Raw genomic sequence first — 15,563 nt, forward strand, 5'->3', positions numbered from 1 at the left:
GGAGAGGAAATCTCGAGCCAGAAACTCGTCCAAAACTCAGTTGTCTGTGATATGTCATCCTATTTGCAGCAGAACCTCCCAGGCGCAGATCAGCCTTAGTAGTCACCTATGCACCCAGTGAAGCCCTACCTAACATCTGAGACAATTAATATGGTCACCTTTGCCTCAAGGGATAAACAAAAAGAAGAGAAGCCCCGTGTGACCAGAGTTTTTGCAGATGTTCACCTATTTGCCAGAGATGCTTGCAATGAACTCATATGCACAATTCAGCTAACCTGAGTGTGAATTCACATGGGACACCAATACTGAACACACCGCATTCTGCTAACACAGAACATTCCCACAGTCAATAATCCCTCCAGCTCATTAGTACCCATCCTACTCTAGTCGTACAGTTTTCCTTTGATAGAGAAAGGGAAACAATGGGAGGGGTGGCCTAGTAGTATTGTTACTGGACTGGTAATCCAGAGACCCAGGATAATGCTCTTGGGTCCTGTGTTTGAATCCCACCACAGCAGATGGTGGAATCTGAACCTGGAATTAAGATCTAATGATGCAAGTCTCACCATAAAACCACTGTCGATTGTTGTAAAAACCCATCTGGTTCACTAATGTCCTTTAGGGGAGGAAATCTGCTGCCCTTACCTGGTCTCGCCTACATGTGACTCCACATCCACAATAATGTAGTTGACTGTTCAATGCCCTCTGAACAAGGGCAATTAGGGATGGGCAATAAATTCTGGCCCAGCCAGTGACACCTACATTCCATGAACGAATTTTTAAAAAAATTGAGATGCCTGGACAATGGAGATCTGAAATGAAGTTTATGCTTCATAACATTGACAATATGACATACAAGGATTGTTTACAGTGAAATGACAAAGTCTTTTTCTTTTTCTATTACTTCTATGTGATGCTACTGCTGACTTCAGCAGAGCTAGAGGCAGGCTGCTCATTCCTCTGCACTGATAGCAGAGATGCTCATGGCAGACATCCTCTGCGTTTTGTGGCTCATAAGGGTCTGCACAGGAGCAGGCACGGCTTTTGGGATGTGAGGCAGCATATGGGACTCCGAGGATGTGTGGGGTGCAAGGTGGGGAGTTTGATTTTATTCATGGGATGTGAGCATTGCTGGCTAGGCTAACATTTATTGTCCATCCCTAATTGCCCTTGAGAAAGTGGTGATGAGCTTCCTTCTGAACTGCTGCAGTCCATGTAGTGTAGATATACCCACAGTGCTGTTAGGGATGGAGTTGCAGGATCTTGACCCAGCAACAGTGAAGGAGCGGCGATATATTTCCAACTCAGGATGGTAACTGGCTTGGAGGTGAACTTCAAGGAGGTGGCATTCCCATGTGTCAGCTGCCCTTGTGCTTCTTGGTGATACTGATTGTGAGTTTGGAAGGTGCTGTCCAAGGAGCCTTGGTGAATTCCTGCAATGCACCTGGTAGATGGTACACACTGCTGCCATTGTGCGTCAATGATGGAGGGAGTGAATGTTTGTGGATGGGGTGCCTATCAAGTGGGCTGCATTGTCCTGGATTGTGTGTTGTTAGAGCTGCACTCATCCAAGCAAGTGGAGGGTATTCCATTACACTCCTGATTTGTGCCTTGTAGTTAGTGGACAGGCTTTTGGGAGTCAGGAGGTGAGTTAGTCGCCACAGGATTCCTAGCATCTGACCTGCTCTTGTGGTCACAGTTTTTATATGGCTAGTCCAGTTCAATTTCTGATCAATAGTAACCCCCAGGATGTTGATAGTGTGGGGTTTCAATGATGGTAATGCCATTGAATGTCCAAGGGGCGATGGTTAGATTTTCTCTTGTTGGAGATGGCTATTGCCTGACACTAGTGTGATGTGAGTGCTACTTGCCACTTGTCAGCCCAAGCCTGGATATTGGCCAGGTCTTGCTGTATTTGGACCTGGACTGTTTCAGTACCTGAGTAGTCGCAAATGGTGCTGAACATTGTGCAATCATCAGCGGATATCCACACTTCTGACCTTATGATTGAAGGAAGGTCATTGGTGAAGCAGCTGAAAATAGTTGGGCCCAGGACACTACCCTGAGGAACTCATGCAGTGATATCCTTGAACTGAAATGATTGACCTCCAACAACCTCAACCATCTTCCTTTGTGCTAGCTATGGCTCCAACCAGTGGAGAGTTTTCTCCCTGATTCCCATTGACTCCAGTTTTGCTATGGCTCCTTGATGCCACACTTGGTCAAATGCTGTCTTGATGTCAAGGGCCGTCATTCTCACCTCACCTCAAGTGCCTTGAACTTCCCACTTATGGCCCACTCACGCTTTTCTGCTAGCCAAGTGTTGGAGAGCACTTTGCTACTCTTGTGATGTGCTGAATATTCCAAGGTGAGGCTTTCTTAATCCGATTTAAAGTGGCAGACTGAGTGTGCAGGGCATTGGTGAGGGCCAGAATGCACTTGGTTGGCTACTATGTCAGATGCTCCATGCAGATTACCACTCTTTCCATGAAAGCAGACTTCATTACACTCACGCTGGAGACTGTTCCTCTAATATATTTCCAGTTGTGCTTAGTGGCTCTTGAAATGCTGATAGAATGTTAAAAAAAAGTTATTTCATGGGAAATGGGCATCGTTGGCTAGGCCAGCATTTGTTGACCATGCCTAATTGGGGCCATTTAGGACTGAGATGAGGAGGAATTTCTTTACTCAGAGGGTGGTGAATCTCTGGAATCCTCTTCCCCAGAGGGCTGTGGGGACTCAATCATAGGCAGCGATATATTCACGACAGTGATCAATAGATTCCTAGACATTGAAGAAATCAAGGGATATGGGGATAGTTCAGGAAAATTGCACTGAGTTAGAAGATCAGCCAAGATCTAGTTGAATGGCAGGGAAGGTTTGAGGGGCTGAAAGGAGCAGGAAGGTGGCCAATTTCCTATGTTCCTAATTGCCCTCGAGATGGTGGTGAGCCACTGCCATGAACTGCTGCAGTACAATGTCATACAATTTTCTGCTGCTGCAGCAGGATATTCCTCTTCGTGGATGACCCCTGAAGTGCAGCCTCTGTGTCCAGCTAAGCAGAGCTTGGAGTGTCCTGCATCCTCTGTTGGGGACTCTCCACTGCTAACCCTGTCTCCGTTACCTATTCCTGCTCACTCATGATGTGTGGTTCACCATGTAATAACATAGCTACCTGCCTTGGAGTTCCACTGTGGTGTGCATATCTGAGCAGGTGGAGATTCTGCATGAATCATGTGAAAGAACTTCTTCGGTGAGCAAGCTGCTCTGAGAATTCCTTGGACTTCCCTTTCCATCCCGCTGTACCAGCTCCTGCGTCACATTTGAAGGGCTTGTAGGAGTTGAAAGACATAAATGAGAACTGATGAAGGGAAAGGGTTAAAAGTTGTCATTGTGCAGATGATCATTTTTGTACCAGATTACACAATTCAACATGATTGAGTATTGCATGCCATGTGCCTGTGGTATCGAATGCAGTCACCGGGTATCTGGAGCTCAGGCATTTCTCCATCTTCAACAACAGTGCATTCTGTCACTCTGCTGATCCCCATGGCTGCCTTGTCAGTATAGTGCTCAGGGTGACTATGACTAAAGGGCCACCCTCAGTTCGCTGTCTCTTTCTCTGTCTCTCTCTGTCTGTCTCTCTCTGTCTGTCTGTCTGTGTGTGTCTCTCTCTCTCTCTCTCACACTCACTTTTTCTTGAATTCTGTGCTTTCTTCTCCTACAAGGAGAGAAAGCAAATTTATGACTGAGAAATGGAATGTTTTGAGAGGATGGCATTTGTGAAGGGCGGATGTGAGGGATGGGTGAGAGATGACAATTTGATGAAGATGAGATTCAGCAAAGGCTGATCAGTTTAGGATGTGAGGTGGTGCCTCGAGAGAGAGGAATTGGTGGAGCTGCAAAGTACGTTGGTCTAAGGAGTACTGTGCAGGATGATGTTGCGGAATTCAGAGTGTGGATGCTGCCATTTGAGTGTGGGATGCCACCCGCCTTTCCTGCTCAGATGAGGACATTGAATTTCTTTCGGCACTGTATCATGTGCAAATTATCTCACACCTGCTGCTCACCATCTCAGCTGCTTCAAGCCACACTTGTTTGGCTTCAGAGGCTGGCTTCTTTCTCCCATCTGCTGGGAATATTGTTTCTCTGCGGGCCCTTACAGCCCAAAGCATGACTTCCAAGGATTCCTTAGTTTTTTTAGACATATAAAGGGTAAGAGAGAGGCAAAAGTGGACATTGGGCTGCTGGAAAATGACGCTGGAGAAGTAGTAGTGGAAAACAAAGAAATGGCGGAGGAACTGAATAGGTACTTTGCGTCAGTGTTCACAGTGGAAGAGACGAGTGACATCCCCAAAGTTCAAGAGATTCGGGGGGGGGGGGGTGCAGAGTTGAGTATGGTGGCCATTACCAAGGAGAAGGTGCTAGGAAAACTGAAAGGTCTGAAGGTGGATAAATCACCTGGACCAGATGGATTACACCTCAGAGTTCTGGAGATAGCTGAAGAGATAGCGGAGGCGTTAATGGTGATCTTTCAGGAATCACTGGAGTCAAGGAGGGTCCCAGAGGACTGGAAAATCGCTAATGTAACCCCCCTGTTTAAGAAGGGAGTGAGGCAAAAGACGGGAAATTACAGGCCAATTAGCCTAACCTCGGTCAATGGTAAGATTTCAGAGTCCATTATTAAGGATGAGATTTCAGAATACTTGGAAGTGCATGGTAAAATAGGGCAAAGTCAGCATGGCTTCATCAAGGAGAGGTCATGCCTGACAAATCTGTTAGAATTCTTTGAGGAGGTAACGAGTAGGTTAGACAAAGGAGAGCCAATGGATGTTATCTACTTGGACTTCCAGAAGGCCTTTGACAAGGTGCCGCACAGGAGGCTGTTCAGTAAGATAAGAGCCCACGGTGTTAGAGGCAAGGTACTAGCATGGTTAGAAGATTGGCTGTCTGACAGGAGGCAGAGAGTGGGGATAAGTGGATCCTTCTCAGGATGGTGGCTGGTGACTAATGGAGTTCCGCAGGGGTCAGTGTTGGGACCACAACTTTTCAGTTTATCCATTAATGATCTAGATGAAGGAACTGAGGGCATCCTGGCTAAATTTGCAGATGATACAAAGATAGGTGGAGGGACAGGTAGTATTGAGGAGGTGGGGAGGCTGCAGAAGGATTTGGACAGGTTAGGAGAATGGGCAAAGAAGTGGCAGATGGAATACAACATGGGGAAGTGTGAGGTCATGCACTTTGGTAGGAAGAATAGAGGCATAGACTATTTTCTAAATGGGGAGAGAATTCAGAAATCTAGAGTGCAAAGGGACTTGGGAGTCCTAGTCCAGGATTCTCTTAAGGTTAACTTGCAGGTTGAGTCGGTAGTTAGGAAGGCAAATGCAATGTTGGCATTTATTTCGAGAGGACTAGAATATAAAAACAGGGATGTGCTGCTGAGGCTTTATAAAGCTCTGGTCAGACCACATTTAGAATATTGTGAGCAATTTTGGGCCCCTTACCTCAGGAAGGATGTGCTGGCCCTGGAGTGGGTCCAGAGGAGGTTGACGAGAACAATCCCAGGAATGAAAGGCTTAACATATGACTCTAGGTCTATACTCAATGGAGTTTAGAAGGATGAGAGGGGATCTGATTGAAACTTAAAGAATACTGAAAGGCCTGGATAGAGTGGACGTGGGGAAGATGTTTCCATTAGTAGGAGAGACTAGGACCCAAGGGCACAGCCTCAGAGTAAAGGGAAGACCTTTTAGAACAGAGATGAGGAGAAACTTCTTTAGCTAGAGAGTGGTGAATCTATGGAATTCATTGCCACAGAAGGCTGTGGAGGCCAAGTCATTGAGTGTATTTAAGACTGAGATAGACAGGTTCTTGATTGGTAAAGGGATCAAAGGTTATGGGGAGAAGGTGGGAGAATGGGGTTGAGAAATTTATCAGCCATGATTGAATGGCAGAGCAGACTCGATGGGCCAAATGGCCTAATTTCTGCTCCTTTGTCTTATGGTCTCTATGGTCTTCTAGTACTAGGGGGCAGCCTTCCCATGTTGTTGACCCTCCATCCTTATGCTCGCTGTCTCTCTTTCTCTTTTCTGACAATTCTTTAGAATCATAGAATTGTTACAGCACAGAAGGAGACCATTTGACCCATCATATCTGCACTGGCTCTCCAAATGAGCAATTCACCTAGTGCCATTCCCCCACCTTCACTCTGTTACCCTGCACATTCTTACTTTTCAGACAACCATCTAATTTCCTCTTGAATGCCTCAAATGAACCTCCCTCCACCACATTGGCAGGCAGTGCATTCCAAATCCCAACCACCTGCTGCACATTTTTCTTGTGTTGGCATTGCTTCTTTTGCCAATTACCTTAAATCTGTGCCCTCTTGTTTTCAACCTTACTCAAGCAGGAACACTTTTTCCGTACCTGCCCAGTTCATGATTTTGAGTACCTCTAGCAAATCTCCTCCCAGCCTTTCCTTCTCCAAGGAAATCATTTCCAACTTGTCTGACCTATCTTCATAACTGAAATTGTTCACCCATGGAACCATCCTCGTGCATCTTCCCTGCACTCTTTCTAATGCCTTCACATCTTTCCCAAAATAGAGGTCCAGAATTGGCCGCGATACTCCAGCTGAGGCTGAACTAGAGTCTTATACATGTTCAACATAACCTCCTTGCTCTTATAGTCTATGCCCATAATAATAAAGCCTATTGTATGCTTTATTAACCACTCTCTCAACCTATGCTGCCAACTTCAATGATATATGCACATGTACACCCAGGTTCCTCTGCTTCTGGACCCCCTTTAGAATTGTACTCTTTATATTGTCTCTCCACCTTCCTACCAAAATGAATTACTTCACACTTCTCCGCATTGAACCTAATCTGCCATTTGTCCACCCATTCCGCTAACCTGTCTATGTCCTTATGAAGTTTTATACTATCCTCCTCACAGTTCACAATGCTTCCAAGTTTTGTATTGTTGACGAATTTTGAAATTGTGCTCTGTACTCCAAGGTCTAGGTCATTGATGTATATCAAGAAGAGCAAGGGTCCCAACACTGACCTCTGGAGAACTCCACTACAAACTTTTCTGCAGCCTGAGAAACACGTTAACCACTAGTCCCTGTTTCCTATTTTCTAACGGTTAGATTTTGACCCTTGGCATTGGTCCCTTTGTATACATAGCCCTCAACTGTCAGGTACAGGTCATCTTCACTCCCATCTGCTCTGATTGGTTGCGAAACTCAAAGCTGGGATACTAATGCTGCGCCTGGGTTATAAAGGCATGGCAAAGCCCCCTCCAGCAACATATGAGTTCTTGACCTGCTGTGGGCAGGTCAAAATTCTGCTATAGACCATATAAGATCCTGAGGGGACTTGATAGGATAGATAACAGGAGGATGTTCCCAACTGTGGGGCAGACTAGAGCTAGAGGACACAGTTTAAGAATAAGAGATCTCCCTTTTAAGACTGAGATGAGGGGAAATTTTTTTCTGAGTTTCAGCCGTATGTGGAATTCTCTTCCCCAGAGAGCAGTGGAGGCTGGGTCTTCAAATTTATTCAAGTCGTAGTTAGACAGATTTTTGATAGACAAGGGAGTCTAGGGTTAGGGGGGGAAGACAGCAAAGTGGAATTGAGACAACACTCAGATCGGCCATGATTTTTTTGAATGCTGGAGCAGGCTGAAGGGGCTGGACAGCCTACTCCTACTCTTAAGTCCTATGTTCCTATGGCTTATAGTCTGAAGCAAGCGTCAAGATTTGTCATTGTGTGCTACACATGTTCACCTAGGAAAGGGTACCAGTTTTGATGGCCCAAGAGTAGGAAGAAGGTTAAGGAGCAGTAAGAAGCGGGTCAACAAATTGAGGCTGTAGGGGAAGAATAAGGCCCAACAATGTTGCTAGAACACTCATGCAGCAACTGATTAATGACAGCTTCACCAATGTCCCTTACCCTCTCTAATGCACCAGTAGTCTTCACACCTACCACTTCCATGCCCACATGCAGTCCAACTTCATGGTTTGTTCATGTATAACTCCACAGCAATCGAAGAAAAATACTGCAGCCAAAAACATTATCATTGGTGCTTGTGTATCTGTTTACCTATTTTCACCTATAAATGGACAGGCAATCTATCATCAATGATACAAAAGCAAAATACTGTGGATGCTGGAAATCTGAAATAAAAACAGAAAATGCTGGAAATACTCAGCCAGCTTGGCAGCTTCTGTGGAGGAAAAAACAAATTAATGTTTCAGGTCTGTGACCTTCCGCCAGAACTGGGTAGCAATGGGTAGATTACTGGATCTACTTCTGTATGCTGGCTGTCAATATCTTCCAGTGGGGTTGAATTTTTACTCCTGGATGAGAAGTGAGCATGCCCCTCTTCTTGGGAGCAGTAGTAGCATGTCTTGGCTGATTATGAATAGCCAGACCAAACTGGAAATGAAATTGACAGGAAGCGGCTTTTAAAATTGGGTGATTCATTTGGGACCTAGTGAACAATCCATCGCCCTATTTCTGTGATATCTCTTTGATATTCATCTTATTAAATGAAGCTTGCACCTTGCTAATGTGTACATAAATGGCCCTGATTTTAACTCTGGGCCAGTTTTAGGTGGGTGATCAACATGCTGCTCCAAACATGAAGCTTGGGGTATTTCAAGTCCTGGACCTTACTATAGTCCCATTGGCTGTCTTCTCACTTGTTCCGGGAAAAAAGTCAGCAGGAAACTAAAATAATGCTGTCCAAAGGCCCAGTTTATATCTTGATTTTTATTTCCATCAATTTCACTGGAAATAAAAATAGAGATGTAAAATGGGTTCATGACTTACTAACACCCACGTTATACTCATGTACAAAGTAAAGATTTAGCCCTATAGAGTCAATTTCTGTAAAGGCATTAATATTCTGGACTGGTTTATTTCCTTGGGTAGATTTTTGACTTAATGCCGTGGCAATACATGGGAAGGAAAATCAGAAAAAGAAAATTATACATCCAAAACACAGTCTGTCTGATTTTCCTTTCACTTAAATTAATACATCATAGCTAAGACCAATTCAATCGTCGTGCTGGATATCAATCAAGATCAGCAGTTGTGTGATTTTTAACTCATTTAGTTAAAATCCATGGGCAGGATTTTAGTGTTGGCAGGCGGGGCCCGCTCGCTGATGCGTAAAATGACGTGGGATGACGTCAGGCAGGACTCCTGACATCACCCTGCCCCTTTTAAATTTTCAGGAAGGCGGGGCGCAGCAAAATCAGCTGCATGTCCGCCGACCTGTCAATGGCCAATTGAGACCATTGACAGGATCAATTAAGCAATTAAAGGACCTGCCCGTCCAGCCGTAAGGTTGGCATGCAGGCCAGGAGCCCTGGTGGCAACTAGATGTAGGGTTGTAAAAATTTTAATAAAGTTGTTAAGGAAATTATGAACATGTCCCAACACATCACATGAGGGGGCATGTCAGGGAATTTTTTTTCCTCTATTTTTAATATTGCTGGAAGTAGAGGTGATCTCCCTGAGGCAGCACTTAGCCTCAGGGAAATGAGTGCGCTTTTTCGTGCGTATGTGCGAAATAGCTCACTCTCGATTTTAGGGACTCCCCCGCCTGCACAGGAAACACAGGACATCACCCTGTGCCAGCCCATCAACTTCCCCCCCCAATGGGGGGAAAATTCTGCCCATATATTACCAAATTGAAGGAGGTAGTTTCATTTTGTTTGTTTATACTCAAACTCTTTACATTAATATCAGCAAAAGTGAAGGCTGCAGTTCCTCTTTGACATTGATGCTTTTCTAATGGATTGTCATTTGAGAAGTTGGCAGCAGTTAACAATATATCTTGTTAGCACAAATTATGGTAACGTAATAGAAACTAATGTGTACCAGACAAACTGAAAATCAAGAGATGGCATTTTGAAAATTCAGGTAGAAAATCCATTCCTGTTTTCGCAAGTCACTTAACATCATCTTATTGTTAAGCTAACATCAAGCAGCAAAAGACTCTCAAATTTCATATGATTTGAATTTATAATGAAGTTCCAACAATAGTATACTGAAACCACGCACTCAGCCTTACTATGTCTCAAACTGAACCCCCCAAAAATGCAAATGTATATTTGATAAATAATTCTAACAAGGAAATAATGGTTTCCAAATATTGGATGACTACTGTCTAACTAGCGATTTTAAGGTCGCCTGTGTGGTGGAAATTGAACAGCAGAGATCCATAAATGTTGGCCAATGACTGTGCCCTGTCTTTCACATCACTGTCACTGCCTCAGTCCTCCCCCAGGCCTTCCATGAGTCAGGCTGTGGGTGCTTTTAAATTGCAAATTGGGGTCCTATTACATTCCCATTTTAAGGAGTTCTGGGTGGAACGTGCTGATGCATCATAACTTGTTTTCTTATACAGTACAATAAATTTCAAGGTTAGTGACTTTATATCATTTTTTGGTTCTTAGCTAGTACTAAGAAATTAATACAAGAAAAACTATAATCATTTCCTAATTTCCTCACTTTATTTCCCTTTTCTATAAACAGCGACTGACACTAATTGTTCTCATGGACATTAATGTCTCTTCACTACATTACTAAAATTACATCCTATAAGGATGAATCTGGACGGCAAGGAATGAATAAAAAGTCAGCTAGTGATGGAATCCGTAACAGTCAAGCCCATTTCTGTCTTCATGCATGTTCACATTCACATGCACTAGGATTTAACGATGGAGTTACTAAATGGCAATCAACATCAAAGACCAATCTACCTTTTTTCCCTGCTCTGGCCCAAAGCTGCTGAGGTCAATTTAACACTACCAAGATTAGCTAATTCATGATTCAGAAAATGAGCATGGGATCTTCTTGGATAGTTTTGCTCAGCTATGTTTACCATTAGTTTATCCAATGAGATACCTGAAGAGCTAGAATTCATTTTTAGATAAAATATACTGGCTGCAGAGAAATCTATTTTTGCAGAGCCACACTGTTGTGGCCCTGATTCTTCAACCAAAGCTCTCTGGAAGCATTCCTCCACCTTGGGAGAAAAAAATCATAGAGGAATCCCTCTGTAGTTTCTTTAATATTTGAATAAAATTATGAACAGTACTGTACAGTACAGAATATTTCGGAAATCGTTGGTAACTGGAAACATGACAATGAATTTTTTTTGTATAAGTGTGCAACTGAGTATTAGGGAACAATCTATACAGTTGATTTTACAGTTTTCTTACCTATTGCTTCTAATGCTTTTAGATTCAAATCCATTGAAATTACACAATGGGATAGTAGTGTATGAACACTCAATGTGCTTGTATTAGATTAAGTTCAATCGGAAAGATTTTGTATTTGTAAGCTGAAATCCAATTGAAGCACTTTGCCTCAGAAAGTCCAAAGAGTCTCAACAAGTACAACGCAAGTCGAATGCAAATTTTCAGAGAAAACATAGTGGCCGGGATGTCTGATAATATTGAGAGTTGGTTTCTGTCTGGGTTCCCATTGAATGATTGACTGGAGCTGCAGACTGGTTAGATCTTGCATTCATTTTCATGGGAGAAGCCCCATCCCTTTGCTGTAATGACTAACCTTGTTTGTACATGTTGTGCTCATTATTTTTTATTTTTAATCTCAGGAGATGTTCTATCACTTTTTTTCTGCTGTGCTTTTTAAGTTTTGATTACCTGCTAATGTCACTATCCTTGCCTTCCATCCTATGAGTGTACTTCATTTATTCATACCCATTTTTTTTGTATTACGTGTTTTCTGTCATGTTCTATTTGCGCACTAAAATCAAAGCTAAATTAACAACCAAAAAAGTTCTGTTCTTATGCTAAAAGCAGAATATTACAGTTGCTGAAAATCTGAAATAAAAATAGGAAAGGCTGGAAATACTTAACAGCTCAGTCAGCATCCATGGAAAGAGAAACCACTAACATTTCAGGTTGCTGATGAAAAAATTCTAACTAAAATTCATTGACCTGCAATGTTAACTCTATTTTTCTTTCCATGGATGCTGCCTGTCCTGTTGATCTTTTGCAGCATTTTCTGTAGTAATTTTGTTCTTGAGTATTGCTGAGAAGAAAAGACATGCTGTTGAAGCATTCATTAGGACAATTTGCAAGAAAACCAAATATAAAAGGAACAAGAATTTATACTTCATGACAAGAGAGTGCTGATTAGTTGGCAAGTGAACTCTGTAGAACATTTACACACACTGCGCCAGTTTCAACTAAACAAAATAGGTGACAGCCATTCACTGGTTCATTCCCCAAAGCAATGTCTTGACCAATCAGAGTCAACCTGTCTGGTTTGAATTTAAATAAAGCTTGGCAGTTAACTATTAGTCATCAGTTAACTACTGCATTCTGCATGGCAACGCCTCTATCAATCAGAGTCTACTTGCTAACCAGTCAGCACACTCTCCTCATAAGTATAAACTGTTGTTCCCGTTACTTGGTATTCTTGTGAATTGTCCTGATGAATGTAACATGGAAAGCTTTGATAACATGTGCCCTTTTTCAGCAATACTTAAGCTCTGCCAAACGCCTAATTTTGTTCTTGTAATTTGATTTCTACTTGGGGTTATGACTGCTCCATATTCTTAAATAATGAATATTCAGTTCCGTATTAATCAAATGTTAATGTAGAGAATGCCATGGGGCATTGATGCTGTTACCTTTACTGTTTTCCTGACCATCACAGGAAGAGGGTGAAGGCCTGAGAAATAAAAGATACTAGCTCTCTGATAAGCTAAAGTATCATAGCTTCATTAATCCCGGAGGATTCTCTTAAGGTCAGGGTCAACAACAAAAATAAAATTTTAACTTTAACCACTGGTATGGTTCTGCCTTGTGTAATCAAATCTGACTCATGGAAAAATATTATTATTATCTATTGCATGAGTAAAGTTATTTTTAAAAATATTGTACAATTACCATAGCTCAGCCTTAGATGTTATTGGCTTAGGGAATTGATCTCAGCCTTGGATATCAATCCAGAAAGGAAGAAATGTGCTGATATCCATAATTCTAACAAGGTGCGCTCTGACTCAGCCCTTTGCTGACATCAGGTGGGCAAGAGTTTTTCCTTTCCCAGACACAAAATTTGCATCTCCTTAGGGATGTAGTTCTGGGTTCAAATCAACATTTTCCTTGAGGTTAAGAAATATAAAAATTAAAAAATCCAGATGACCTGAAAAGCCAACATTTTGCCTTGTGTCTCACTTGAAACTAGTTAACGCTTAGAGGGCAGGATTTTACTATTGGCAAGTGGGGGTGGGGCCCGCTCACAGACATGTAAAATGACACGGGATGATGTCGGGTGGAACTCCCATGTCACCCCATCCCATTTAAATTTTCAGGAAGACGGGGCGCAGCAAAATCAGCTGCGCGCCCGCCGACCTGACAATGGCCAATTGAGGCCATTGACAGGATCAATTAAGCAATTAAAGGACCTGCCCGTCCAACCTTAAAGTCAGCGGGCAGGCCAGGAGCCCCGATGGCAACTAGAAAAAAACATGAAACCTCATCCACCGCCGGGATAAGATTTCATGTAGGGTTTTAAAAATTTTAATAAAGTTGTTACGGAAATTATGATTTTTTTTTTCTCTATTCTTAATATTGTTGAAAGTAGACCAAATATTGTTGAAATTGATCTCCCTGAGGCAGCACTTAGCCTCGGAGATGAGTGCGCTCTTTCATGTGCATGCGCGAAAGAGCGCACTCTCGATTTTAGCGTCCTCTCCCCCACCCCCTGCCTGCACAGGAAGCGCATAGTGCTTACCTGCGGACGTCACGCTGGACTGGCCGTAATTGGCTTGCCATGCAAAATGACGGTGCGGCCGCCCACGATTGGGTCAGCTTCGCCCGCCCGACGAACGGAAAATTCAGCCCATAGAGTGAATTCACTTTTTATGTATTTTAAAACCATAACTTGAACAAAGACATCCATCACAGTCTTATCATTCTCATAATCCAACAAAAGACACAATTACTAGAATAGTAACATATCATACATGGAGATCTTCTCACTCTTTGCTGTATAACCATAGCTTTGCTTTTGAAATGCAGTAAATGATAATTAACTAAGCTTATCCCAAAGAGAAGAGAACAAACAATATTTGTTCCGCTTTTGTTCTTATGGCCTACTTTGCTACTTTTTTCTACCCTCCATGGTCATTGTGCTTGTTACAGTTTCTGCAATCTCATTAGCTATCTGTTTGCCAATTTCAAATTATATTGTAAAGTTCACACATTCCTATAAGTAATATAAATCTCCTCTGCGTGTATTTATGTGTATATTCAGAAAGTTCAATCTTTCAGTTTGCCCTCTCGGTCTGATCTCGAGTCATAGCTATAGTAGTTAGTTTTAACCAACTGAATAATTAAATTGTAAGTGATGTAACATCTTTATGCATGATAAACTTTAGCACATATACATGATTACAGACTGGCCAAGATTAATCTGAAACAGAATTGCGGATAGAGCTATAATACTTTCATATTCATGGATGAGCCAGAGACTGAGGCTGCTCAGGGGTTTTGGGAAATGTTGTTGCTGTGGTTCTTGAGTGGCCTTCCTGTCATCCTCTTGCCTGCCTCTGACCCGTCTGTAATTTTATGTGGGAATAGGGCGAAGCCAAGAGCAGCTCAAAGCCATCGCCCCAATTTGAGGCCCTTAATTGGCCACTTAAGGGCCGGTTCCCACCCGGTCTCAATCCCACTCCTGACATTAACTTAGCATGCCTTCTTAGCACAGTAGGCAGCGCGTCAGTCTCATAATCTGAAGGTCCTGAGTTCAATCCTCAGAGAGAGCAGGGTGTTTTGTTTTCCTGAAGAGTAAACGGGTGTAAAAGATGGTGCCTTTGACCAAGAATCTGCTTTCCCTGTCTGGTCGGAGCATTCGTCAAATTGTAACAAGACAAGCTCACCACAAAATTGGTCCTAACTTTCATGACAAGTATGGAAATGTTATATTTGTGGGAGGATTAGCATTCTGTATTGCAGCCTGGAGTTATGTTGCAACGCAGACTGGGTTCACATAGAATGTGTCTCCTATTGGCAGAAAGACTAGAGGAATGGACCAAGTGTTTGCAAGAAATTGAGTACAGATGAGCTAGATTGCAAATTTGCTTATAGGCTTATGGTTTTAACTGTACTGATTATCTCTGTATATTGGGTCTCATAGTAAATCAATAAATGCTAGAAACTTAAAAGAAAAATTTTGAGTTTGATGGGAGGAGTTCAAGGGTGAAGCGGGATGCCTAACAGATCACCTTGCTTGGGTTTCGGGTGAGTAGGCAGATATCTCCCTTAAGGGGCCCCCTGTCCACATTGGGTGTGCCCACCCTCCCTGGGTGATTCCTCCTCCCAGTCTCTCCATCTAGACCCCCATCTACTGGGCCTCACCTCCCCGCCATGAAACCACCACCTCAACCTCTCCCCACGCCCCAGTGAGAGTGGGGGTGGTGAGGGGGTTGGCAGGAAGGAAAGTACAGTTAAGGGCACATTTACAATTCAGATCAGCCATGATCTTGTTGAATGGTGAAGCAGG

General features: G+C 43.0%; 1 protein-coding gene and 1 non-coding gene across 4 annotated transcripts in view; both read left to right on the forward strand.

Moving 5' to 3' along the window:
- The window catches only part of gabrb2a (gamma-aminobutyric acid type A receptor subunit beta2a), a 395,193-nt gene that overhangs the window by 108,705 nt on the left and 270,925 nt on the right, over positions 1 to 15,563 (forward strand). The gene's annotated exons all lie outside the window — the stretch shown is intronic.
- trnam-cau lies at positions 14,754 to 14,826 on the forward strand. The gene has a single exon. It is a non-coding gene; the product is annotated as a tRNA-Met (tRNA).

This window comes from Carcharodon carcharias, chromosome 8 (assembly GCF_017639515.1).
Source record: "Carcharodon carcharias isolate sCarCar2 chromosome 8, sCarCar2.pri, whole genome shotgun sequence".
Lineage (NCBI taxonomy): Eukaryota > Metazoa > Chordata > Chondrichthyes > Lamniformes > Lamnidae > Carcharodon > Carcharodon carcharias.